We start from the raw sequence: 25,646 nt of genomic DNA on the forward strand, positions 1-25,646 counted from the left end.
ACGTCATTTAAAAACGTCCCCATAACCTTTACCTGCAGGTCCTCTTTGTGACGTTCGCATGAGCCTTAAAACGGACTATTAAGGAACGTTATAATTTGGTCACTTAGCACACGTCCCCAGGACGTCATTTAAAAACGTCCCGTAACCTTTACCTGCAGGTCCTCTGCGTGACGTTCGCATGAGCCTTAAAACGGACTATTAAGGAACGTTATAATTTGGTCACTCAGCACACGTCCCCAGGACGTCATTTAAAAACGTCCCGTAACCTTTACCTGCAGGTCCTCTGCGTGACGTTCGCATGAGCCTTAAAACGGACTATTAAGGAACGTTATAATTTGGTCACTCAGCACACGTCCCCAGGACGTCATTTAAAAACGTCCCGTAACCTTTACCTGCAGGTCCTCTGCGTGACGTTCGCATGAGCCTTAAAACGGACTATTAAGGAACGTTCTAATTTGGTCACTCAGCACACGTCCCCAGGACGTCATTTAAAAACGTCCCGTAACCTTTACCTGCAGGTCCTCTGCGTGACGTTCGCATGAGCCTTAAAACGGACTATTAAGGAACGTTATAATTTGGTCACTCAGCACACGTCCCCAGGACGTCATTTAAAAACGTCCCGTAACCTTTACCTGCAGGTCCTCTGCGTGACGTTCGCATGAGCCTTAAAACGGACTATTAAGGAACGTTTTAATTTGGTCACTCAGCACACGTCCCCAGGACGTCATTTAAAAACGTCCCGTAACCTTTACCTGCAGGTCCTCTGCGTGACGTTCGCATGAGCCTTAAAACGGACTATTAAGGAACGTTATAATTTGGTAACTCAGCACACATCCCCAGGACGTCATTTAAAAACGTCCCGTAACCTTTACCTGCAGGTCCTCTGCGTGACGTTCGCATGAGCCTTAAAACGGACTTTTAGGGACCGTTCTTATTTGGTCCTCTGATGGTCCTCTCTGCTCTCTGAACCAGAAGTTCCGCTAGAGAAAAATGATTTTCATTTGCCCGACATTTTAATGATAAGCCGGCCAAATATATAGCCTATTTCTGCTTCTAAATTAGCCCATTGAAGAAAACTGACGGCCTGCATAGCTTAAATAATAACATAATCAGGTAGTTTAGAATGCAACATGTTTATTTTCCTAAGTTTACAATGGGAAACAAAAACATTTATGTCTGATGCGCGTCAATAAGTGGCCTTTAAGCGCAACCTGCTGTGGCGTTAAAATGAGCGCCGCAACATGGTCATTGCTCTGTTCAATGAGAGCAGAGATTCTTAAATTATTCGACCCTCTTGTGAATCCTTTGCACATTTTACTGTGACTATCAATTACCTCGCACCTGAGCCAAGAGAACTTGTCACTCCATAACGACATAAACGCCCGACATTTCAGCTTTTTCTTTGGTGATGCTGTTCGAACATCTAGGGCTTCAGGTATTCAGTGTTTGGAAAGTTCACTTTCTACATGAACTTGCTCAGTTCATTGTTGATAATTCATAATTTTGAACTACGTTCACAGCTCCAATTTTCAATATGAGGCGAGTGCTATAATTTTTCAAAATCTCTGTCTGCAATACCGCTCTCGGCTCTTCCGCGCGCTCACGCACGGTAATAAAAGGAAACGCGCAACACTGCAGGTATTACAGGTTCATCCTCGTCAGAAGGTTTACCCTCATCAGATGTTTTTGGCCTCTGAAAAAAAGCTTTTAAGGCTAGTCTGCTTGGCCATGTTGGATCCTTCTCACTCAGTTCGCTCCTCGTTTGAAACCGAGGGTTTGCGCTTTAAAATGCAGCATATGCGTGTTGTTAAATAACTTTCTAACGGCAGATTAGCCTGTTCCTTTTAAACATAATAAGGGCAGTGCACGTTTGCTTTATAGGCCTTACGTAATATTAGGATTGTTGTCAAAATTGTGTTTGCGAGACGGGATTTTTAAAGAAATTCCAATCAGACAATTTGACCGGTGAGCTCTTCGTTCTGTTGCACCATCTTTGAAGGCCTGTGGAAAGCTCAATATGTTAAAGCTAGACACTTGGGGCCTGATTTACTAACAGGATTGCGCCCATTTTCTGGCGTAAAATAGCGGTCGTAACGAAAAACGGTATTTACTAAGCTGGCGCAGCGCATATTAACGCTTTGAGGGTGTGTACCTGCAAACAGGTGGGATGGTTCGGAAACGTGGGTGGTAACGTAGGCGTGTAGCGCTATTTAATGGGAGGAGTGCGCCTAATGATGAACTGCGTGGTATTTACTAAACTGCCCGGCGAGCGCACATCTCTGATTTGCAGGCTAATTCTCCGCCTCATAAAAGCACGTCTTAACCAAGCGCATTTCCACTGAGTCTGAAAACGTTGATATGGCAGCAGCAAGGCAAAGACATAGACAGAGACAGCGAACAGAAATATTTGTTTCAACTCGTATAATTCATATATTCATATATATGAAATTAAACTTTCCGAACGTAATTGGAGAAATTGATCGCACCCACTTGCAAACAGTCCCACCTTCAATCCGCGAACACGTTTACCGAAACAGAAAGCACACATATTCAATGAATGTCCAGGTCATATGTGATGCCAACATGACCATTACTTACGTGGAAGTGGTCTGTCCATGACAGTTTTATCTTTCGGAATAGTGCCATTTATCCATGATTGAGCAACGGTGATTTTGGAGAGGCCTGTCTACTTGGTAAATGTATTTGTTTCAGTGGGGATATATTGTAGTGAACCCATGTCCCTTGTAGAACGTATTAATCTCGCCATGTACACATATATATTGTTATAATAGACAGTTTATGCATTAATGCCACCAATAGCATATTATGTATAATCGTGTTCTTTTAAACATCTCGCTGTAGATGATGGCGGGCAAAACAACAATATAACCCATTGAATCAGGTTCAGTGATTGAGCGAACGTGAACCAATATATCTATCTCGCTATCTATTCGCTATCTATTCGCTGAACCTTAGTTTTTTCTTCCTCGAATCTCCATGGTGGCAGTAACTTGCTGGCAAGTTCTCCAGTCTTTTAACGGTGCGCTAAATAATGATTGCCCAGCGCGTATCTGGCTTGATAAATATCACGGAAAATGCGGGGAATCACCGTGCGTTAATGTGCGCCTGGCAAAGATGCGTTCGCAAATCAATCTTAGTAAATCAGGCTCTATAAAGGGCGGAGTAAGCACAGTTTGCCCAGCGCAGATCTGGCTTGATAAATACCAAGTAAAATGCGCAAAAACACCGTGCGTTAATTTGCGAACGCAGATTAAGAAGCGCTCGCATATTAGTAAATCAGGCCCTTGGTCACCTTCCTATGTATGCATTGTATTGGAATCATGCAGACATTACATTTATAGCACAGATCAGTACAGAAGCATTCATATTTATTTTATTTCATCATTCTTAGTTTGGCTAGTTATTCTGCCTCCCTGCCCGCACGTCCGTGATGTGCCATGGATGTTAATTAAAAAAGGAATCATTACGGAAAACCCTCAATGCGTAGTGACTGAGATTGCTACAATATGCTTTTCCTCAAACCCTCGGAAAAAAAGACTAAGTTTGTTGGCTGTCTCACACTGTGATAAACCTGTTAAAGTGGCACTATAGTAATCAGACAGTGTTAGGACAGTAGGTAGCGATCTCGTTTAGTAATAGGAAGGTTTACGGTTTAATTCCCATGCCCGCAATCAAGTTTGTAATCGTGTGTGTCTGTGTCTATGCATATCATATGAAATGTGTAATATAAATGAACTTGAACTTGTGTGTGTGCGCACTGTAAGCAAAATGATGGTTCCGCGATCTATTATTATTATATTTTCTTCATTTAGCTCAGCAAAAACGGTCGTGCCTGCTACGTCCGCGGTGCATCCTTGAATAACGTACCCAGGACGTCTAAAATAGGTTTTGTAGATGTCACCACAATGCCCTCAGGACGTTCTTGCAACTTCCTGCAGAACGTCCCCAGGACCTATAGAAACACGTTCCCCAGACGTAACCACAATGCCCTCGGGAGGTGCTTGCAACGTCCTGCATAACGTCCCCAGGACCTATAGAAAACGTTTCCCAGTTGTCACCGCAACGTCCTCGGGACGGTCTTGGAACGTCGTGCAAAACGTCCTAAAGTTGTCACGGGAACCATACACATTTACGTTTTTAGAACGTTCAGAGAGACCATTACGGGACGTCTAGGGGACGTCATTTTGCTTACAGGGTTATGCTATGTATTTTTCACTTTTCTAAACTTTATACTTTTTAAGATATTAAAGAAAAACAAATATAAATTTCTCCCATTGACTTACATTGGGCCATTATGACATCATAATAGGGTCTTTAAACTGGCTTGCACCTGTGCTTCACTGACAGCTGCACCAAATCAAAGGAACCTCTACTCTCTCTGTCCCTCTCAATTTAACTGTAACTAGGAACATTAAGACACCATCCATTCTCTACTTTTTTTTCTCTCCATCTCTCCATCTTTCTCTCTCAGTTAACTTTCTCTCACACTCAATCTCTCTTCTTCACTCCATTTTTATCTCCTTTTTTCAATATTTTCACTCTCTCTTTAACTCTTCATCCAGAGCCACTCTTGTTCACTCTTCTTTCCTTCTTCCACTCTTCTTTCCTTTCTTATTTTCTTCTTTCACTCTTCTTTCCTTTGTTCTTTCCTTCTTTCACTCTTCTTTCTTTTCTTATTTCCTTCTTCCACTCTTCTTTCCTTCCTTCACTCTTCTTTCCTTTCTTCTTTCATTATTTCACTCTTCTTTCTTTTCTTCTTTCCTTCTTCCACTCTTCTTTCCTTTCTTCACTCTTCTTTCTTTTCTTCTTTCCTTCTTTCACTCTTCTTTCCTTCTTCCGCTCTTCTCTCCTTTCTTCACTCTTCTTTCCTTTTGTCTTTCCTTCTTCCACTCTTCTTTCCTTTCTTCTTTCCTTCTTTCACTCTTCTTTCTTTTCTTCTTCCTTTCTTAACCTTTGCATTTCATGCACTGGTATTTCCTTCAGGAAATGCATTTTCTAGTTCTTGTTACCTTTTTCTGCGATTAATTCAGCCCGAACCGCTTAACGTAGAAACTTCATTCAAACTTTGTCGCGTAGGTCTTGTAAACGACACTTATGCTATGTATTTTTCACTTTTCTAAACTTTATACTTTTTAAGATATTAAAGAAAAACGAATCTAAATTTCTCCCATTGACTTACATTCGGGCCATTATGACATCATAATAGGGTCTTTAAACTGGCTTGCACCTGTGCTTTACTGACACCTGTGCCAAATCAAAGGAACCTCTTCTCTCTCTGTCCCTCTCAATTTAACTGTAACTAGGAACATTAAGACACCATCCATTCTCTATTTTTTTTCTCTCCATCTCTCCATCTTTCTCTCTCAGTCAACTTTCTCTCACACTCAATCTCTCTTCTTCACTCCATTTTTATCTCCTTTTTTCAATATTTTCACTCTCTCTTTATCTCTTCATCCAGAGCCACTCTTGTTCACTCTTCTTTCCTTCTTCCACTCTTCTTTCCTTTCTTATTTTCTTCTTCCATTTTTCTTTCCTTCTTCCACTCTTCTTGCCTTTCTTTTTTCCTTCATCCACTCTTCTTTCCTTCTTCCACTTTTCTTTCCTTTCTTCACTCTTCTTTCATTCTTACAATCTTTTACACCCTTTATTCTTTCCTTCTTTCACTCCTCTTTCTTTTCTTATTTCCTTCTTCCACTCTTCTTTCCTTCCTTCACTCTTCTTTCCTTTCTTCTTTCATTATTTCACTCTTCTTTCTTTTCTTCTTTCCTTCTTCCACTCTTCTTTCCTTTCTTCACTCTTCTTTCTTTTCTTCTTTCCTTCTTTCACTCTTCTTTCCTTTCTTCTTTCCTTCTTCCACTCTTCTCTCCTTTCTTCACTCTTCTTTCCTTTTGTCTTTCCTTCTTCCACTCTTCTTTCCTTTTCTTCTTCCTTTCTTAACCTTTGCATTTCATGCACTGGTATTTCCTTCAGGAAATGCATTTTCTAGTTATTCTTCTCACCTTTTTCTGCGACTAATTCAGCCCGAACCGCTTAACGTAGAAACTTCATTCAAACTTTGTCGCGTAGGTCTTGTAAAGGACACTTATGCTATGTATTTTTCACTTTTCTAAACTTTATACTTTTTAAGATATTAAATAAAAACGAATCTAAATTTTCCCATTGACTTACATTGGGCCATTATGACATCATAGTGGTCTTTAAACTGGCTTGCACCTGTGCTTCACTGACACCTGCGCCAAATCCAAGGAACCTCTTCTCTGTCCCTCTCAATTTAACTGTATCTAGGAGCATTAAGACACCTTCCATTCTCTCCACCCTCTCAGTCTACTTTCTCTCACACTCAATCTCTCCTTCACTCCATTTTTATCTCCTTTTTTAATATTTTCACTCTCTTTCTCTTCTCACTCTTCTTCACTCTTCTTTCCTTCTGCCACTCTTCTTTCCTTTCTTCTTTCCTTCTTCCACTCTTCTTTCCTTCTTTCACTTTGCTTTCCTTTCTTCACTCTCCTTTCTTCTTTCACTCTTCTTTCCTTTCTTCTTTCATTCTTCAACTATGATTTCCTTCTTTCACTCTTCTTTCCTTTCTTCACTCTTCTTTCTTTTCTTCTTCCACTTTTCTTTCCTTTCTTCACTCTCCTTTCTTCTTTCCTTCTTTCCTTCTTCAACTATTATTTCCTTCTTTCACTCTTCTTTCTTTTCTTCTTCCACTCTTCTTTCCTTTCTTCACTCTTCTTTCTTTTCTTCTTTCCTTCTTTCACTCTTCTTTCCTTCTTCCTCTCTTCTCTCCCTTCTTCTTTCCTTCTTCCACTCTTCTTTCCTTTCTTCTTTCCTTCTTTCACTCTTCTTTCTTTTCTTCTTCCTTTCCTAACTTTTGCATTTCATGCACTGGTATTTCCTTCAGGAAATGCATTTTCTAGTTTGTTCTTGTTCTTGGTGTGGATAACTGAGCAGTAGGGTTCAGGGTCTCATACTTTAACCTCAGCACCAAAATTCAGTTTGAATGCCAGTACGTTTTTGTTTGTTGCAGTCTATTTCTTCCTGGGTTCATGACTATGGTGAACGGTTTTGTTTTCGTTTTGTCCTTTCTTCTCAGACTTTTGTCCAGAAAACAACCTTCAAACAACAAAGACAGAGAACGAAAGGAACAAGGACCTGAGCCTTATTTAAGTGAATGAGTTTCTCTTTGTGTGAGGTCACTGATTGCAAGGTCCTACTTACTTTGGAAATCTAACACAATAAGAAACAGTAATTTCTGTAAATCACTTTCCAGAACTCATGTCCGAGTAAAGACTGACGTCCTGACATTGTCCCCATGCCAGCAAGGTCATGATATGTGTCATTAATGTCCATTAGAGTAACATCCAATGAAATGTTTCAGCAGGATTGCCGAAGGTTTCTAATTCCCCAGTTTGTTGACACAACACACAATCATCCAAACAAAGTGAATGTGATGAGGCAAAGCAAACAGGGAAACTTTAATCCTACCTACTCCACTCTCCCTACTATGGCGGCATATTTAACGTTGTGGCTTGTGTGCTGGCTTCTTCATCAGTTTTATGTGTGGGAGTGTCTGTTATAGAAGTGGTAATATCACTAATGATGTTAGTATCACTAATAATGCTACTGTAAAAAATAAAGCATTGATACCTCAATCAAATAAGTTCTTTGTGAATTTTGCCATATCATATTTGAAACAATTAACACGTTCAAGACGAGCTATTCTTCATAGTTCACAACTTTATTTTATTTATTTTTTCAATTTAATTGAATCAACCAGTTAAACTTAAATATTTCATCAGTTTTGTTTTACATTTTCAGAGCTCTTGAAATGAATAAGTTCTGGGCAGATCAAATATGGTTCAAATATAAGGCTAAGTAGCGTTCTATTCTTAGGATCTAATGATATTAGGCGCATGTCAGTTCTGTTAATAGTTAGGTTAACTATCTAGGAAATGGCTAAACACTAGGCCCTGACCAGTACAAAGTAGCCTATACACTCATCATCAAATAGGTTAGTTACAGGCAACTATGCTGTAGGAGCAATGCCATACTTAATTTCATCAGTAGTTGGTTGTTTAAGGAGCCTTTGACTAATTAGGTGTGAAGCCTCTTCAATTGACATGGAACATAGTGTTGTTGGGAACTGAAAGGTCAATTCTATTTTTATCTTTTTCAACAACCAAATACTAGGCCAAGAGTACGAAATGTTCTACAATATGTTCTTTTTTCATTTTGACAATCATAGTTGGACACAGTGTTCTAAGGAAAACATACCAGTCCTGACAAACACAAAGAGGGCAGTGTGGCCATCTTTGGTAAAGGGGTCCTATTAAGGAAATAGCTTCCTAGCAACAGTCACCCAGGAACAGACACATATTGTCCTTAAATTGGGTACTGGTCATTTTTGGCTTATTAGTCTACACTTACACTTGGGATTGGCATACCACTCCTCTATCCATCCCCTGATGCCATAGGCTGAAAAAGTGCTCAAGCAGGGCCTTTGAAACTGACCTTCAAAGAAAATAAGAAAAATAGGGAAGGAGGTTTTCTGGAAAGAATGCTAGTGTTGTTCAGAGCAAAGGTTTTTCTTACATTACCCATAGAATCCAAATAAAGAGGGGGGGGGGGGGGGGAGGTGGTGAGAGACTAACTAACTAAAGAATCATAGATACAATTCTGAAATGTAGTGAAATATAGTGTGCATTTGTATGCAGGCAGAACTCTGAAAGATGGAAAGAAAGCGATGCAGACAAAGGGAGACAAGAGGGAGAGGGAGAGAAAAGGGAAGTCATGTTTGCCATCTCGGCAGGATGTGACTTCACCTGTGTAGCTCCTCTCAGAAGGCCCTGCCTTATAGAGAACAGCCTGAGGGAGACTGTTTGTGAGCGCTCTCTCTCACACACACAACGACCTCCAGCACACCCCTGCTACAAACACATACACACACCACATACAAACACACGATACAAACAACATCCCTGCTTGCAAATTTACCCAGGATCTCTTTTCAACTGTGCACAAGCAACAGCCTGGGTTCAATCCATGTCTGACTATTTATTTATACGTGTTTCTCTTCCTGCCTGCTTCTAATTTGTTGAAATCTCAGAGTCTGTAGTGAAAAGCAAAAGCTGTTTTAGCGAATGAATAAAACATTGCATGGGGCACTGTCTTTGCTTTGTTCTGTGTGTGGCTGCGTGTGTGCCTGTGTGTCTTTTTCTTTTGGTCTTTAAAACCCTCCTTTTTTTTTTAGAGAGTTTGGGGAGTAGCTATATTTACAATTTGTGTTGTGTTTTGATTTTACACAAACCATGTGCCAGGGGGGGCGGAAAGGCACAGAGAAAATCACATTTGCCATCCAGGCGTGAATCAGAAAACGTTCAGATTTAATTCAAAGGAACACAACTTCCTCAGTGAGCATTCCCATGCACATCTTATTTAACCCGGTTTTTGCCCCAACTGGTGAGCCCCAGGGCTCAGCTCCTGTCACTAAAACAAACACAGTCTTGTTATCATCCATGTGCTCTCATGTTGTCGCTTTAACACACTGTGGACCAGTTTAACCACCAATGAAATTGTTCCAATTTGTAACAACGAAAGTACAAGAACTCTTGTCCCTTAAACACACTGTGGACCAGTTTAACCACCAATGAAATTGTTCCAATTTGTAACAACGAAAGTACAAATCAAATATCTCATAGTGTCTGATTAGGTTGGCCTATTTTATCACAACTTTAACAAGCTCTGGTGTTTTTTACAAGGGCCTAAATCCTGAGGTTCCACGTCAAAATGAGTCCTGACAACCTGCCACTCTGTTCCCAATCAAGTTAGCTTTGGTTAAACAGCAAATTGCCAGTTTGCATTCTTAGTGCCCCTAAGGTAAAGAAAGCATTCAATGCACTTGCATGAACAACTACAAAATGCGGCCTACACTGCCCAACTAAACCAGAGCTGAAGGGGAAAGTGGAGTTTGAAGTGTTTTTCAAAGTGAACTGCAAGGTTACCACTTCACTGCTCTTCAATGTACATGAATACAACACTCATGAGGCTGCTCTGCGCTGAAGGTGCGTTATCACCAGTGACCAAAGTTATGATGAGGAAATGACATGCTGAGGATGGAGGGGAAAGGAGAAAAAAAACAGCCCAGCTTATCACAGGTGCAGGCCCTGGATAATTACAGCCCGAAATAACAATAATCTAGAGGCAGTTCCCCGATGTGCCACGGATAGAGCTAAGTCCATAACTCACCTGAGAGGAGTACCGCTATTTTATCTTCAAAGCTTTCCGCCTGCATTTGACTATCTCCTCGGGCGCCTGTTCAAGTGCATGTTAGTACACACACTGTCCCAGGTGTCCCACTGGTTATTTATCTAGTGCTCAGGCATCTACGTATACCCCCTTCCCCCCCACACCCCCTTAGTTCCTCTGTTCTGCACCATTCATGGGAAAACAAGCTTCCTCTTTTCTTACCCCCCCCCCCCCCATCCCATCTCTCCCTCGACACATTCACAATGGTGTTTAATTATTCAACTGCAAATATAACTCTGCTGATACAGAAAGGGTGACAAAAATCTAATAATGGTATTGACATCATTAGTCAATTCTGAGATAACTTTAAGTCTGAGATAAACATTACCTCTCCAAATAAATTGAGGGATGCAATCCGACTGCTGCCAAAAGAAATAGTGACAGTTTTTCCGTATTCCTAAGTGTTTGCATATTTGTTTGCTGATTTGTGATAAGGCCTCACATTATAACAAACAAAAGCTTTTATCTACAGAGACAGGACGGCACATCACAACGGAGCTGCCGCGCAAATGCTAATGACACTAGCCACGAGCAGCGGAATTAAAAAAATCTAAACTCTTCAAACCTATTACACGGGAAGTGCCTAATAGCTCTGAGACTACCTATCCTCCCCCCCCCCACCCACACACACACACACACACAAAAGCACACACATCCTAAATAGAGAATTGACAAACAGGGGCCTTAATTTGTGTAGAGCCCCTGAGAAAAAATATTTACTCTTGTCTCCTCTGTTTTAATATGCCAACATAGTTTATTGTGGTTTTAACTCCATTAAATCACAAATGGAACTGCAGATGCCTTTCCACAAGACAATGCGAAGTGTGATTGCTCTGCAGCAAGAGAGGATTGCTAAACTTTGCTAAGCAAATGACAGCCCCAAAGTTGATTATTATAATTACTAGTGCAGTGCCCGTAGAAATTATGCATTCTGTAGTGTTAGCAGACGTAGGTGTAGCTGTTGGGTAGTGTAATAGTGTAAAAGGTCGAGATAGCCTTCGCGCTTAGAGCTCGGATGTTACACTCAGAGGACTCAGGAGGGAGAAGATGTTTAGAAAAGATGGGTTTTTATTCTCCCCAAATAAGGCACAAAGGCAGTACAAACAAATGACAATAATAAATCAATATAAATAATACAATTTTCAATAAACATATCTATAGGCATCATAACCTCGATACAGACATGCACAATAAATAGTCGATTAAATGTAAAAGACCACATCCACTGGTCTGATGAGCTCGTAAGGCAAATACCTTATTAAACACGAACACTCATACAAAGAAAACAAGGTAAAAGGACCATGGATCTAGTCCAGTGAGAGCACCAAGGACTTACGTCCTATTAAACTGGCAACTCTCTCGAACAAAGGAAAGGCGAGTTAAAGTAGCCTAGACATCAACCTCCAATTGGCTCATGCCAATTATTAATAGCAGGTGTGTCATCGGCTCAGGCACCAACACCTGTGGCTCACAGCAGCCATACTTAACTAAACAATGTCCCAATCAGCTGGGAAACACAGACTACAATCGGTAGCCATTAGGCTCGGTGACGACATAGCCACAAATGATAAATCAGCCAAATAGAATACTTCGGGTTAACCCGGTAGTTTCAAAACTCACGCTTAATCGCGCAATAATCGCTCCACTAACTAACAGACGCTCACAAGACAAAGATTTAAACAACAGTGAGACAGACGCTATGAAATCTGACATTACGAGGTATGAGTTTAAACTAAATAAACGGAACATTTATGACAAGACATTGAAATTTGTGTGGTTATTTAAACAGAAATATGTGGTTTACGAAACACATAAACTGTACATATACACGAACATGCAAAACACACAAAACACCTGCATCCCGTTCAGTAAAGGCAGCAGCCTACAAGCTGCAGTGGCGGGTGACTCAGGTGCCCCGTCACAAATAGCAAGACATATTTGCACTCCACATAGGTACAGGTTACCCTGAAGTATTATTGTGATGCATGTTTCCTTTTCATTAAGAAATGTTTTAATGTTTATTTGCGCGTATTTCGTGGACTCCATTAGCCTGACGATGTCATACTCATAATTCTAGTCAGAATATGAGTCTGAGATCGGACAATTGGGCTGTGATTATGGGGCGTGTTTCAACGAACCAGGAAAGAAAATTCCTCTTCGCTGAATTGGATACCTAGAACCAATCAGCGCAACGTAGTATTACCATCTGACAGATTAAACTTTTACCTGCTCCCGTAGGAAGGACGGCAAAAACATCTTTTCAATCGACAAATGCCTTGATCGCGTTTCTCTGTTCCTCTTTCAAAATGAATGCGCTGTCAATATCTGCTGAGATATGCCTGGCCAACGCGTTAGCATAACCGATCAATAATGGTCTAGAGTGCTTTAGTTAGGACCTAAAATCCTCGGCAACACTCGTTTTGCGTATACACAACTAACCGAGTCAATGTAGACATAAAAAAGTCGTGTAGATAGCTTAAATCATATAAAATATGTCCCACTAAGCTCCCGAGACGGCGCCATCTTTGTTCGATGTATATTCCGGTATATTCTATCTATCTGTCCATCAACGTATAAAGCCCGCCCTTACAATTTGATTGGTTTAGATTGCGTTTCAACCTTTTTGAAACGTTAAATCTCTCCCAACTAACTCGATTCCAGACTGAATCTCCCAGCCCAAAAATTTTGTGGGCGGAGTTCAGGCTGGTATCCAGGCTAGGACTCCATAGCAACAGATGGGAAAGCAATGAACAATCTGAAAGCCTCCGAGGCTTATCAATATTATCTACCATTTGTAGCGGTGTAGTACTCCACTCTTGCGTTGTGATTTTGATTGGCACCCAGCCGTTTATTCATACACTCTGACATAGTCCAGGCAAAATAGCCCATTTTGGAGCCAAAAATGGAATTAATTGTAATAGAATTTTTTTCAGCATAGATAATTTCTATGAGGTGTCCAGAACAACATACTAAAAGTCCTAAGAAATCCAAGTTGAGGAAATATGTTTAATTCTCATCAATCTGAGATGTGTGCTAATAATGCATGGCAAAAATACACCTCAAAAAAATATTTTTTTCCTTTACTCCTATCAAAATAAAACTTTACACAATGAAAGTACCCATGAACATTTACATTTTTTGTATTACAAGTTTCTTTGAAAATGAATTTGAATATGCAAATGAGCTATACACTAATCGAATATGCCCAAAATACACCCAATGGGCTTAATTTTTTCCTTTACTCCTACCACAGTAAAACTTTACATAGTAAAAGTATACATAAAAAGTAACTTTTTTTGTATTACAAGTTTCTTTTTAAATGAATTTGAATATGCACATGAGCGTCACACTTATTGAATATGTCCTGATTGCATAGTCAGAAACACCATACCCCTGGCAGGTACTACCAAGCCAGGCAGTTTTCAGGTTAGAGGCCAGTCTAAAAGCAACATTGCCATCTCCCATTGGCAGTAGGATGATAGGATGAAGATTTGGCCGATGTATTTGTCATACATATGAATGGTGTTTCTGCCTATGGACATATTCAATAAGTGTGGAGCTCATGTGCATATTCAAATTAATTTCAAAAGAAACTTGTAATACAAAAAAATTTACTTTTCATGGGTACTTTCATTGTGTAAAGTTTCATTTTGATAGGAGTAAAGGAAAAAATTTAAATTTTGAGGCATATTTTTACCATGCATTATTAGCACACATCTCAGATTGATGAGAATTAAACATATTTCCTCAACTTGGATTTCTTAGGACTTTTAGTATGTTGTTCTGGACACCTCATAGAAATGATCTATGCTCAAAAAAATTCTATTACAATTAGTCTGTCGTAAAACGCTATTTTGCCTGGACTAACAGGTTTAATGAACACAGAGCAAAGGCGATCACACACAGTCTTCGGAATGACAGCCTCTTCCAGCCAGGGTAAATGCAGACTGAGGTTTATAATATTGCAATAATGAGAAAACATGTACACACGAATTATAACAGATACATCGGGACACTAATACATCGGAAACCTCTCTCATTGCGTCAGTAGATGCATGCCATGAACACATGGTCACTGGTCTAGGCTAACCAGCAACGTTGAATAGAAAGCTAACTCTTATACAAATACATCAAACTACAATATACTACTTAACATGATAATGAGAGTTGGTTACATGCCAGGCCCATACGCATCAGCTGGGGTAACATCTATGACGATGACTGTTCTATGACTATGACATAATTCACGTCGCTAAAATTCATGCGTTTTGCATATGCCATGAATAAGTGCTGTAATCACAGTTACATTTCAACCATGCTTATGAAATGAGTTTGCCAAGTTGTAAGTCGAATAAGTGCAGAAATGTATTGTAAACATACGCTTTACTAATAAACAATACGAATATTTTGATGAATTATTATTCCCTGTCTGTTAGATGACTGTACAACTCTAGACATTACTTTGAAACTTAATATAAAGAAGCTTAAAAATAAACGAATAGATAAAATCAATCACTGTCTTAAGATTACCTGAGCAAAAGTCTGTATCTGTTCACCAGGAAAAATTTGAATGCAGACCTCCTTATCGTATCCAACGCTATTCTGAACTTTGAGTGAAGGCAGGATAGTTTTAATACCGCTACGCGTATATGTTCGATTGTGACGTCATTTCGGTGCACAGTGGGACTTGCTACGGGAAACGATAACCCATTAGTGCCTACGGGAAACGGTAAAATACAAATATCTCGCAAACTATGATTTCAAAAATCTTCAAAATCAAGGATGCACAGGTTCATGACATGCGTAAGCTACATGCGAAATCTCATAACTAACGTAACTACCGTCAGGGAGATACGCCCTAGACAGACTGACACACAGAGATTCCTGGATTTATAGATAGATATAATCTTGAACACATGAGTAAGCAGCACACAGTAGTTATTATAATTAATAAAATAAAATTCAAAATGGCGGCACAGAGGGATAAAACGGGGATGCTGCCAAGCTACTCACATAATGCTAACCGATGTATGTCGGCATTAAGCTTACTCTGTGTATTAGCAGATGAGTCCAGAAATACCCCAGATGAGTATCCATGAGGTCGGTGAAAATGTAAGGTAATATGTAAGCTGTGAAGATTAAAGTAACACTATGGAGTTTCAGGAGCCGCCAGGTAGAGGGCTACTTTCTGCTGGACTATACAGTAACTGATTTGCTGTCTTGCTTTGTCTTGTGTTGCACTTACTTGATGTTTGCCTGTGACTGTAGGAATGTTGTTGATAAGCTAGCCAACATAGCTATCACAATAACATTACAAAGAATCAGATGCGAGAGCACTTATTACCAGCATCAATGTTCAAGCATGTTATAACAAGCTTGCCAACATCGCTAACGAGATGACTTGCTAGCGGCTAAACTAAGCGAAACCTGTTGAAATTTGCTAGACAAACTAGCGAGTCAACAACTTTCCTAACACAGTCAAACATCAAGCAAGTGCAACAGAAGACAAAGCAAGACCACAAATACGTTACTGAATAGTGCAGCAGGAAGTAGCCCCCTACCTGGCGGCCCCAGAAACTCCATAGTGTTACTTTAACTGTAGTGCCCTATGTTGCTATCAGCTAAATTATGTTACCCTGTTGGCTGGAAGTTTTGGAGTGGCTAACGTTAGTTATCGTTGTCACTTTGAATATAAATGAGCAAAACTCCCCAACACCTTAAGACACATGCTAGTGAGACAGACACTGGTAGCCTACTTCCTAGCATGCCCGTCTGCTATTAGGCTGCATTACTGGAGTAGGGTGACCAGATTTGCCGGACCGAAAACCGGTACACTTTGCGCGTGACCATAATGCTTGTGCACACACACACTTTTTTAATCCTTAACATGTGCCAGGAACATAGATTTTGCCAACAACAGGAGCGTTTCTAGGTATTAATGAAGTGGGGGGCTTAGCCCCAAGGGCAGAGGCATGTTTTCGCGCCCAGCGCGCAGCATTTTTTTGGGGGGGCCTATATATAAAATATATTACATATCAAATCATAATTATTGTATGATGGGCTGAAATGGAAGCATTCACTATAATCATCCACTAGCATTAACTGATTATAAACAACAACATTCTATAGGGACTGATATTATTGTTTCGAAATACTAGAGAGATATATTAAAGCAAAGAATAGAGAGATGTCGATAGTAATTTCTTGTATTTCGAATTCGCTCGTTCACACTTGCTCACTGGAGACAGTTTCTAACAAAATAGCTAGCTAGTGTAGCGGAGTTAATAATTCCACTTGCCATTTAGAGAACTTTTCATTTGGCTAGCAATGAGCGCCATCTATAGGTGCAATTCTGCAGACTTGGGGGGCACGTTTTTGCCGACTATCCCCAGTCTTGAGTAGCCTGTAACTAGGTAAGTCGCATATGCTGAGCTCCACTTTAGTTAGATTAATGTGTTTAAATATTTGTAATAGTAACTGTAATTGTATTTGGGATAATTTTGTATGGATGCATTTAAACCCAAACGGGAGGTCTCTCATTTTATATTAGAGACCATTTTGTTTTGTTTCTTTAGTTTTAGCTGCAAAGTGATAGCTAACCACGTTGCGTTAGCTTGCTGGTGTGGTTGTAGTGGCTAAAGCTTCTATCATCCATTTTTATAGTGTGGAGCTGAATGTGAGGCTGAGACACACTGGTTCTGTTTTCAGGTACAGTTTGCAACTTTCGCCTTGTTGTGTATTTTGTGTGTATCGCCCAGTCTTGAGTAGCCTGTAACTAGAATAAACGGCTGGATAGCCAAAAAGACACAACGCGTGAGGGAGTACTTTTATATCCGCTACACTAGCTTAATGCTAACATAGCCCACTACAATATTCCCTTTCATTTACCTCAAGTAAACCTTAATTTGAGCAGGTAACAACTGTAACAACTACCGATAACAACTACAGCCACAGTCTGTAACTACCTGTAGGCTACTAACAATTTCACTCCTTGCATCATTTACTTTGAGCTAAACTCCATGGCTATAATCCTGGCTGTCGTTGTCTAATCTAAATCCATAATCTTTCATTTAAAGTTTGGGCTAATCTCTAGTAAGCAATTTGATAGGTAATGTAATGGCGTGCTTAAAATGACAGATTATATTGCTTTTGTAATGCTGTATAATTGATCCATCATACTAATGACTTTTTTCATTATGCACACATGCCTAAGTCGCATGTAAACAAAAAAAGTCACCCCTGCCTGGAGTGCGGATCAGCCAGAAAACCAACAGCGCAAAGAATAGCTGAAACAGAGGAGGTTGAAAGCCGCATGTCATTCCTCTGCTTGGACATCTTGAACCTGAAGTAGCATAAAAAGTATCAAAAGATCTATTTGAAAATGATTAAATAATAAATCTCAAATCACCATAAAAACAGGTGCAGCCTGGGTACCCAAGGACATAACATTCCTCTACAGCCAGTAAAGGATTAGCATAAGGTTAGCTTCAGCGCAGTTAATATGGACATATTTGCCCAAGCTCGGGGACCTGGAAATTGGCTCCTTACTTAGCGATACATCAAACCGCACACCCTGAGCAGTACCCACAGAGAATGGTGGCACTTTCTAAATGAGCTCAGTAGCACCCCGGGGTTGTGTGCTGTCTAATGAAATATTTGTTTTGTAAATGCTCTTGGGAGTGAGTATTGGCAGGGCCCTGGCCCAAACCTCAGGTGTCGAGAACAAAAGGGGGCTAATTCGCTGGAATTACCCAAACACAATCCCAGTTGAAAATGAAAAGCCACCTAATATTTTATTATCTAAAAATGTTCCTCCTTCCTTTCTTTCCTGCTCTCTCTCTCTCTCTCCCTCCATCCCTATATTTCTCTATGTGTTTCTCCTGCTCTGCCTCTCTCTCTCTCTCTCCCTCCATCTCTATATTTCTCTATGTGTTTCTCCTGCTCTGCCTCTCTCTCTCTCTCTCTCCCTCCATCTCTATATTTCTCTATGTGTTTCTCCTGCTCTGCCTCTCTCTCTCTCTCTCCCTCCATCCCTTTATTTCTCTATGTGTTTCTCCTGCTCTGCCTCTCTCTCTCTCTCCCTCCATCCCTATATTTCTCTATGTGTTTCTCCTGCTCTGCCTCTCTCTCTCTCTCCCTCCATCCTTATATTTCTCTATGTGTTTCTCCTGCTCTGCCTCTCTCTCTCTCCCTCTCTCTGCAGGAAAGACTGCCATATTCTCATTAAAGATGATCACATCGGCTCTCTCCCGGAGGAAGCGGCACATAAACGCCGGAGTGGGCCCATGCTGAGCATGTCAGGCCCATCACAGGCCCGGTGGTGGCAATATTCCCATTCGGCCGTAATAAACCCGGCAGAGTTATGGGGACATTTCCATTATGAGTCTTTCCGAGGACAAATAATATGACCTTGGCTGTCGGGCCAATTTGAGTCGCTGCCACCGCCGCAAGTTAAAAGACTCCCCTAGCAACACAAATGTGAGGTGCTGGAATATACGACAAAAACTTTCAAACTCTTTCATTAGTGGGAAAGCCAAAAGGGGCGGAAGAGGAAAGGGACTGGACGAGAGAGAGAGAATTGTGTCTTGACAATAAAGGTGATTGGAAATGAAAGAAAATAATAAATAGAGGGCCAGAGAAACAAACACAGAGAGACAGACAGACAGATCGAGAGAGAGAGAGAGAGAGACAGACAGATCAAAAGAGAGAAAGAGAGAGATCAGTTACTTTCCAACAGAAATGGAAAAGTCCACATAGGGACGGGAACAAACTCCCTGATTAGTGGTGTGGTTGCTCTATAGTGAGTTACTGTTGCCAGTCTTGATGGAGTTTAGCAGATAGCCCCCCCCCCCTCCATCCAATCCAACACAACACACACCCCCAGCCCCTAGAAAAAACTAATCATCTCTGTTTGATCACGTTGGCTCTGTTTGAGCACATGTACGTGTGGAAGCATATGCCTCACATCTGGCTGGCAGGCTATGCTAGTGTGCCTTTCAAAGAGCTCCACGCCAATCAAACCAGACGGGCAGATGTGTTTCTCTCCTCTTCTCCCAAATCAGACAGAGCGCCTCTCTTGGATTGCACCCTGCTGTTTATTATACTTCAAATTAAAGACACACTTTTCAAAGAGAAATGCAAAAAACGAAGAGACAGAGAGAAAGAAAGAGAGAAAAGAAGAGAAGAGGAGCAGATTGTCTCATCTTTATGGTGAACATTCACCATCATCATCACGATTGGCATCCATGAATGCGGCGAGTTCAGGAGAGCGGTGAGACCAGCGTGGGATTCATGCCCGCCAGGGCAGAGAGAACAAGTCTGTGTGTGAAACATGTTAATGGACCCCCGATTTATTTTTGAACTTGCAATCTTTCTCACTCTCACCATCAGAGAGAGGAGGGGGGGGGGGGGACATTCTGGCTGTTAATGAAAAACAAGTGATTTTTTTATGCATTATGAGTTTGTGCTCATAAGGATCCCTGCTCTTTTATGTGTGTGTGTGTGTGTGGGTGCATTTGAAGCGTTTCTCTTAGGTCATATTTGAAAAGAGCCGTGTATGTGTGTGCATATGTCTTTTTCATGCACTACTTTAATTAAGATGCTCAGAGATGAAAATATTTTGACAAGGCTTTCTACCTCCACGGCTGGAAATACATGGATGAAGTGGGTGAAGTTGATTTAGCTTTGATTCTACCCTAAATGCTTTCTAGAGCTTAATCAGAATCACCCGACTGAAGGCTCCACATGGGTTTATTATGAGAAAAGAAATTCCACCTTGACATTGCCCTAATTCACTGTGTCCTTTTGGGGACACTTAGTCTAATGGTGGCAACTTTACTACTAATAACGCTACAGCAGGTTTGTGCTAGATGAAAAAAAAATGTCTACTTTAGTTGCACTGAGGGGACTTGATTACTTGTTTTCTTCAGCTGGGTCTTTTTCAAGTCTTTCTTCATTGCAGAGCCCTGTCTTCTCTCTCCACACCCGTGTCAGTACTCTGCATCGCTTGTACATGGATCTCTCTTTCTCTCTCTCTTTCTCTACTCGTCTTTTTTGTTCCTCACCTTTTGCTCCCGTAGACCCAGTAATCCCCCCAGTGGCTTCGCCCTGGCCACCCCTGTGTTGTCAGCGTCAATCTGTCTTGGTGTTAGACGAGATTACAGAGAGGGAGCTGAAGAGGGGGGCTTTAGGAGAGAGGCGCGCTTCGACACCCCCCCCCCCCCAACACACACACACACACACACACAATCTCAAATCTCCACTCTCTAGCCATCTGCTGCAAACCTGCCGACCTGACACTCATCATTGACTCGGGCTGCACCTGACCTCGCCACGCAGGAAGCGAGTGAAGGGCTGTCTTCCTCCGCTCATCAATCTCCATTCACTCACCTAGACCATCCATCTCTCCACTCACCCCTCCATCTCTGGGTCTGTCCATACGTCTGCTGGCCTGCCTGTGTGTCTGTCTGCCCTGCATCCCTCACTTTTTGGGTTGATAGTCTCCCTGGGATAATAATATGCTCTGGCAGCTGGTGCAGGCCTTTAGCCCTCTACTTCACTGTCTCTCTCTCTCACTCTTGTTCTCCCTTCCCCACCCTTCTCTCTCTATCTCCCTCCCTCCCTCTTTAAATCTGTCCTCTCTTTCTTTCTTCTCCATCTCCCTGTCAGTCTCTGGCTTGTCCAACACCAGCATGATAGTGATCTGCTCCCTCTCTGTGAGGCCCTGTTCCCATCATCCCATGAACTCTCTGTTGATTAGCTGCTGGTCTGTCAGCATCGGGCTGGGCTGCAGAGATTTCCCCCCTCTCTCCTGCCGAGATCACTCACCACACAGGTTCACCCATCTCATCAGGACTTCTAGCGCCACCGCGCTTTCTTACACGGGTTACACAACACCTGCTCAGTGCCTTCATGATACTGACCCACACAAACACTAAGACTAAGACTTCGTATTAAATGCTCTCTTAACAACCACGTTGATAATGCATTATGTCATTCATAATGTATAACGCCGTGCTTCCTTATGCATTACAGTGTCTCCCTACGGATTATGTATACACACGCAGTGAAATATATAGATGTTGTAAATGTTGTAATGCTTGTAAAGTTTTTCTATAAGAGTGGAGGTCACAAGAGTGAGGGCGAGATGGATGGAGGCTATTTTGTGTCTTCGTGGAGGTGAATGTATGTTTTATGAGAAGGTATGAATGACTGTGGAAATATTCCTCATAAAGGGCCTGCAATCAAAGGCCTGCTGGATTTAAATTACCCCTACCTCTCAAGATCATCCAGCGGCTGAAGCATATGAAAACTACTAATGAATCTCAACTGAACATAAAGGTTTTAATTCCTGCTGAGATCATGAAGGAGTGCATATTATGGCCTGGAGGTAAAAATTAGAAAATGACTTTCATGTGAAAAATAAATAAATCGTGCACATCATAAGCCTTAAAGAACTTCTGATCTCAGTCCAACATGGTATTGCAATGTGAATCTCATTTCTCATCTGCTACATTCAGTGTCTGTCAATCCATCCTGTCTTGTTTTCTTTCACCTTAAGCGCTGTTGAGTTGTTACATCATCGTTACATTCTCAATAATGTTTTCTTTTTTGCACCTCGACTGCATTCATATTTGTGAAGTGGCTTTGAAGTGCGGGAATTTGTAGCGAGGAACTGTTCAAAGACCAAATCTGTCTCTGACTTGGGATGATGTAGATGCCGGCACATCGCTCCTTCAGGCGAGTCTTTACACTACCCTGACAGTTGGTGCAGTGCACCTCCAAGAAAGACAGAAAAAAGGAAGAAAAAAAAAAAAAGACGGAGGTGTGTGTGTGACTATATGTGTGTGTTGGGGGGGGGGGGGGGGGGATGTTCATGGTATTTTTTCACAGGAACAAAACACCTAACAAGAAGTTTTCAGCTTGCAGTGGCAGGCCTCTCAATGTTAAGAGCTACAGGTATCTTCCTTTAACTCCATGCTGACCGGACAAAGTACCGTCTGAGGATGGCAGATAATAAGGACTCGTACAGCAGGGGTTTCAAGAGGAGGTCATCAGACACACACACACTACACACCAACTGCAGAAATCATTAAGGCTTGCGTTCCTGGAATGATTTCTCCAGGCTGCGTGTCGTTTTTTTTTTTTCTTCTTTTCTTTCCCTGCAATCTCTCGGCGGCCCCCGAAGCATCAGTCCATTGCTACCTGTCTAGGTGCTTCCTGGCGCTAGAGTAAATAATTGACTCCTTCGCTCGTTCGCCGCGGTGCCATGGCAACCGTCGTGTCCGTGTCTCTCCAGCCCTCCATCACCGGCGCTCCTCCCGGAGTGTGCGCGCCGCAGTCAATCTGGAGTGAGCGGTCAGCCCCCAGAAGCTCGCAGCAGGTGAGATCTTACATGCTCCGTACCACTCAAGTGAGGTGGAAAGGCCGCAGTCACGGGGGTTTATCTGACAGCGGTGATGGCGCTGCTGTTGATTTTCTTGGCTAGTGATGTCAAGAGTTTTTGTTGCCCCCCCCCCCTCACTCTAAACTTCCTTCTTCCCAAAGTCCTGCGGTTCAACACCAGAGCCCCAACACCACAACAAACAGAGGTTTCGTAAGGGTTGAGTAGTACATGAGTGTGGACGCAAATGTATGGAAAATGATTGTGTATATATGTCTGCATGTTTTTGTGTGTGTTTGTTTTGGGGGATTGGATGGGGGACTGGGTATGTGTCTGTCTGTCTGTGTGTGTGTGGGTGAGTGAGTGAGTGGGCATGGATCTGCTCATGCACAGTTGTTGCGTGTGCGTCGTTCATCTAATCAACTCTCTGAAACATTTGTGAACGTGACATGTGCCAAGAAAAGAGAGGGAGAGGACGGATAAAGACTGTGGAAAAGTCTGTCCAATCTGTGCACTGAACAAATCTACACTGGCACAGTTGTGCATCGCAATCCCTCCCGTGGATCCAATCCATTGTTGCTTAGCAAAACACACACACACACACACACACACACACACACACACACACACACACACACACACACACACACACACTCACACATAACACGACTGACAGAATTTGAGAGTTTTACACTAATTTAAACAGGTAGTACATGTGTGTACATGACCTGAATTATTTGGTAGCCAAATGCCAGAAGTAAAGCGCAAATCTGTTATGACAGCTCGCTCATTTGATTCACGCCTGGTAATTGCAGATGACCTTTTCAAAATTCCTCGCTTTCATGTCAGTGCCAATGTTCTTCATGACCACTTTCGCTCCCCATTTGCCTACGTCTGTCTTGCTTTCTCTCTGCCATTTACTCTTTCACTGATTGTTTTTCATTCTGTTCTTTTTCATTCTGTTCTTTCCTTCATTATTTTGCTTTCTGTCTTTCTCTTTCCTCTGGCTTTGTTGCTTTAGTTTTTTTCTGTTTTCTTTCCAAATCCTTCAGCCAGGCATGACAGCTGTTTACACAAACTGTTACAGGAGCTCACCAGGGAGGACAAACTTCAACACTCTGCTTCTGAGTGATTTGTTAATTATTTCAAATGGTTTGTGTCATCTAACTATGGTGTCAAGAAGAAAGAACTCTCAAAAACTCCTTCTTTATCAAACTTTATAGTCCCATTCATTTCGTCTCACAATTAAATGTTGAGATGCTGAGAAATGCATTTCTGTATAATTTCTTTGGTGACACACTTACACCATAGGCACTGTTAAATTGTAACAATGACCAAATCTAGTTTAACATATTGATAGCCACTGTACATGAACACATTGAAACTGGGTGTACTTGCATAACCCTAACCTACTGTTATTTTAGCACAGTGTTGTAACATATTTCAGCCACATTTTTGTGGACATTCCACATAACAAAACAATTTCGGTAAGGTAGATATAGAGCAATATGGTTGTACCTCAACTGTAAATTAGTGGTAAATAATGGTAAACAAACAGTATACTTCATTATTTTGTTTTCACTATTTCCATTCTTCTCAATAAACACCATTTGTGCTTTTATGAAAGAGCTCAGGAGTGTGCATAGCAGTTCCCCAATCAGATCCATACATTCTTCAGTACATAAATAGCAATAAACTGTTTGTACAAAGTGCTTATTGTTTGTTTGTCCCTGACTGAATCAATTTGTGGTGGTAGGGTGCCACATTCACACGGAAAGGGAAAACTACATCATGGTGTTTCAGTTATACAGCCCAGAGACACTATTCTAGAAATGTTCATCCAACTACTTCCCGCATCACCTTTCTGGCTGTATCTGCCCAGCCCAGCCTCTCGGTGCGGGTTTTTCCCCCACAGGAGAGCCGGATGGGGCAGGTGAGCGTCTCCCGGCGGCCCTGGACCACTCTGACATGTGGGGGTCACGGAAATAAAGTACGGCCCGAAGTAGGCTTCGGGGTCACGGTGTGCCACATTGCATACTGTGCCCTACATCTAAAAATGGACTCCTTGGCCAAGTTTGCACTGACCCGCTAACTGTGCAGCCTAAATGCATGAGCAAGGCATTCAATGCAACTGTTGTCTGACTGCTGCTATTCAAACTTTCACATTTCAGTGGTTTTGTTCTGAAGGGAAACCCAACCTGGTGCCACTTTAAAGGTTCAGATGCTCTAGAGGAGTAACAAAATGTCCCTGAAATGTAGACGAGGGAGACAGGGGAGAATAACAGCGCGTCTTGTCTCTTGCCTGGCTCTTTTGAGGACACTGAAAAAGTACACGGCAAACTACATCCAAGTGTGATGGCATCCCTTGAGGCATGGCAAAGTCTTTGCTGTTTCACTGTAGCAAAGGTTAAGTACAATAAGTGTGGCTTCACATATTTCTCATAAATGATATTGTAGCTCAATGGAAACATGTGTTAACATACCACAGTATCCAGTATATCAGATCACTAGATGCTAACCAGATGATGCACCACATGAACCTGAAAGGTACACAGCAAACTTCCCGCAGGTATTGTGTGTGTAGAGTTCAGCAGCATAAGACTAATACTTACTCTGTGTCTTCTTTTTCTCCTAGCCCTTCCCCTCTTTCCTTTCACTCTGTCTCTCTCACCTTCACTCCCTCCCCCCTTTGACACTTGTGCGCTTGTGGTCTGGTTGGTGTTACATCCTCTGCAGTGGGTGTTTCTCATAATGAATAATCATCACCTCATGAGTGGATAACACCTTCCAAAGTGGGCCCTTCTTCTGATTCTTGATACTTTTGATTGTAATCCGTTTAGACAGGGGAGGTAAAGACACCAGTTTTTCACTTCTTTTTTTAAATATGAACTAATCATTTTTAGTAAAAAAAAAGAAAGCTGAAATGGTAATTCCAAAC

Source organism: Sprattus sprattus (genome assembly GCF_963457725.1).
Source record: "Sprattus sprattus genome assembly, chromosome: 3".
Classification (NCBI taxonomy): Eukaryota; Metazoa; Chordata; class Actinopteri; order Clupeiformes; family Clupeidae; genus Sprattus; species Sprattus sprattus.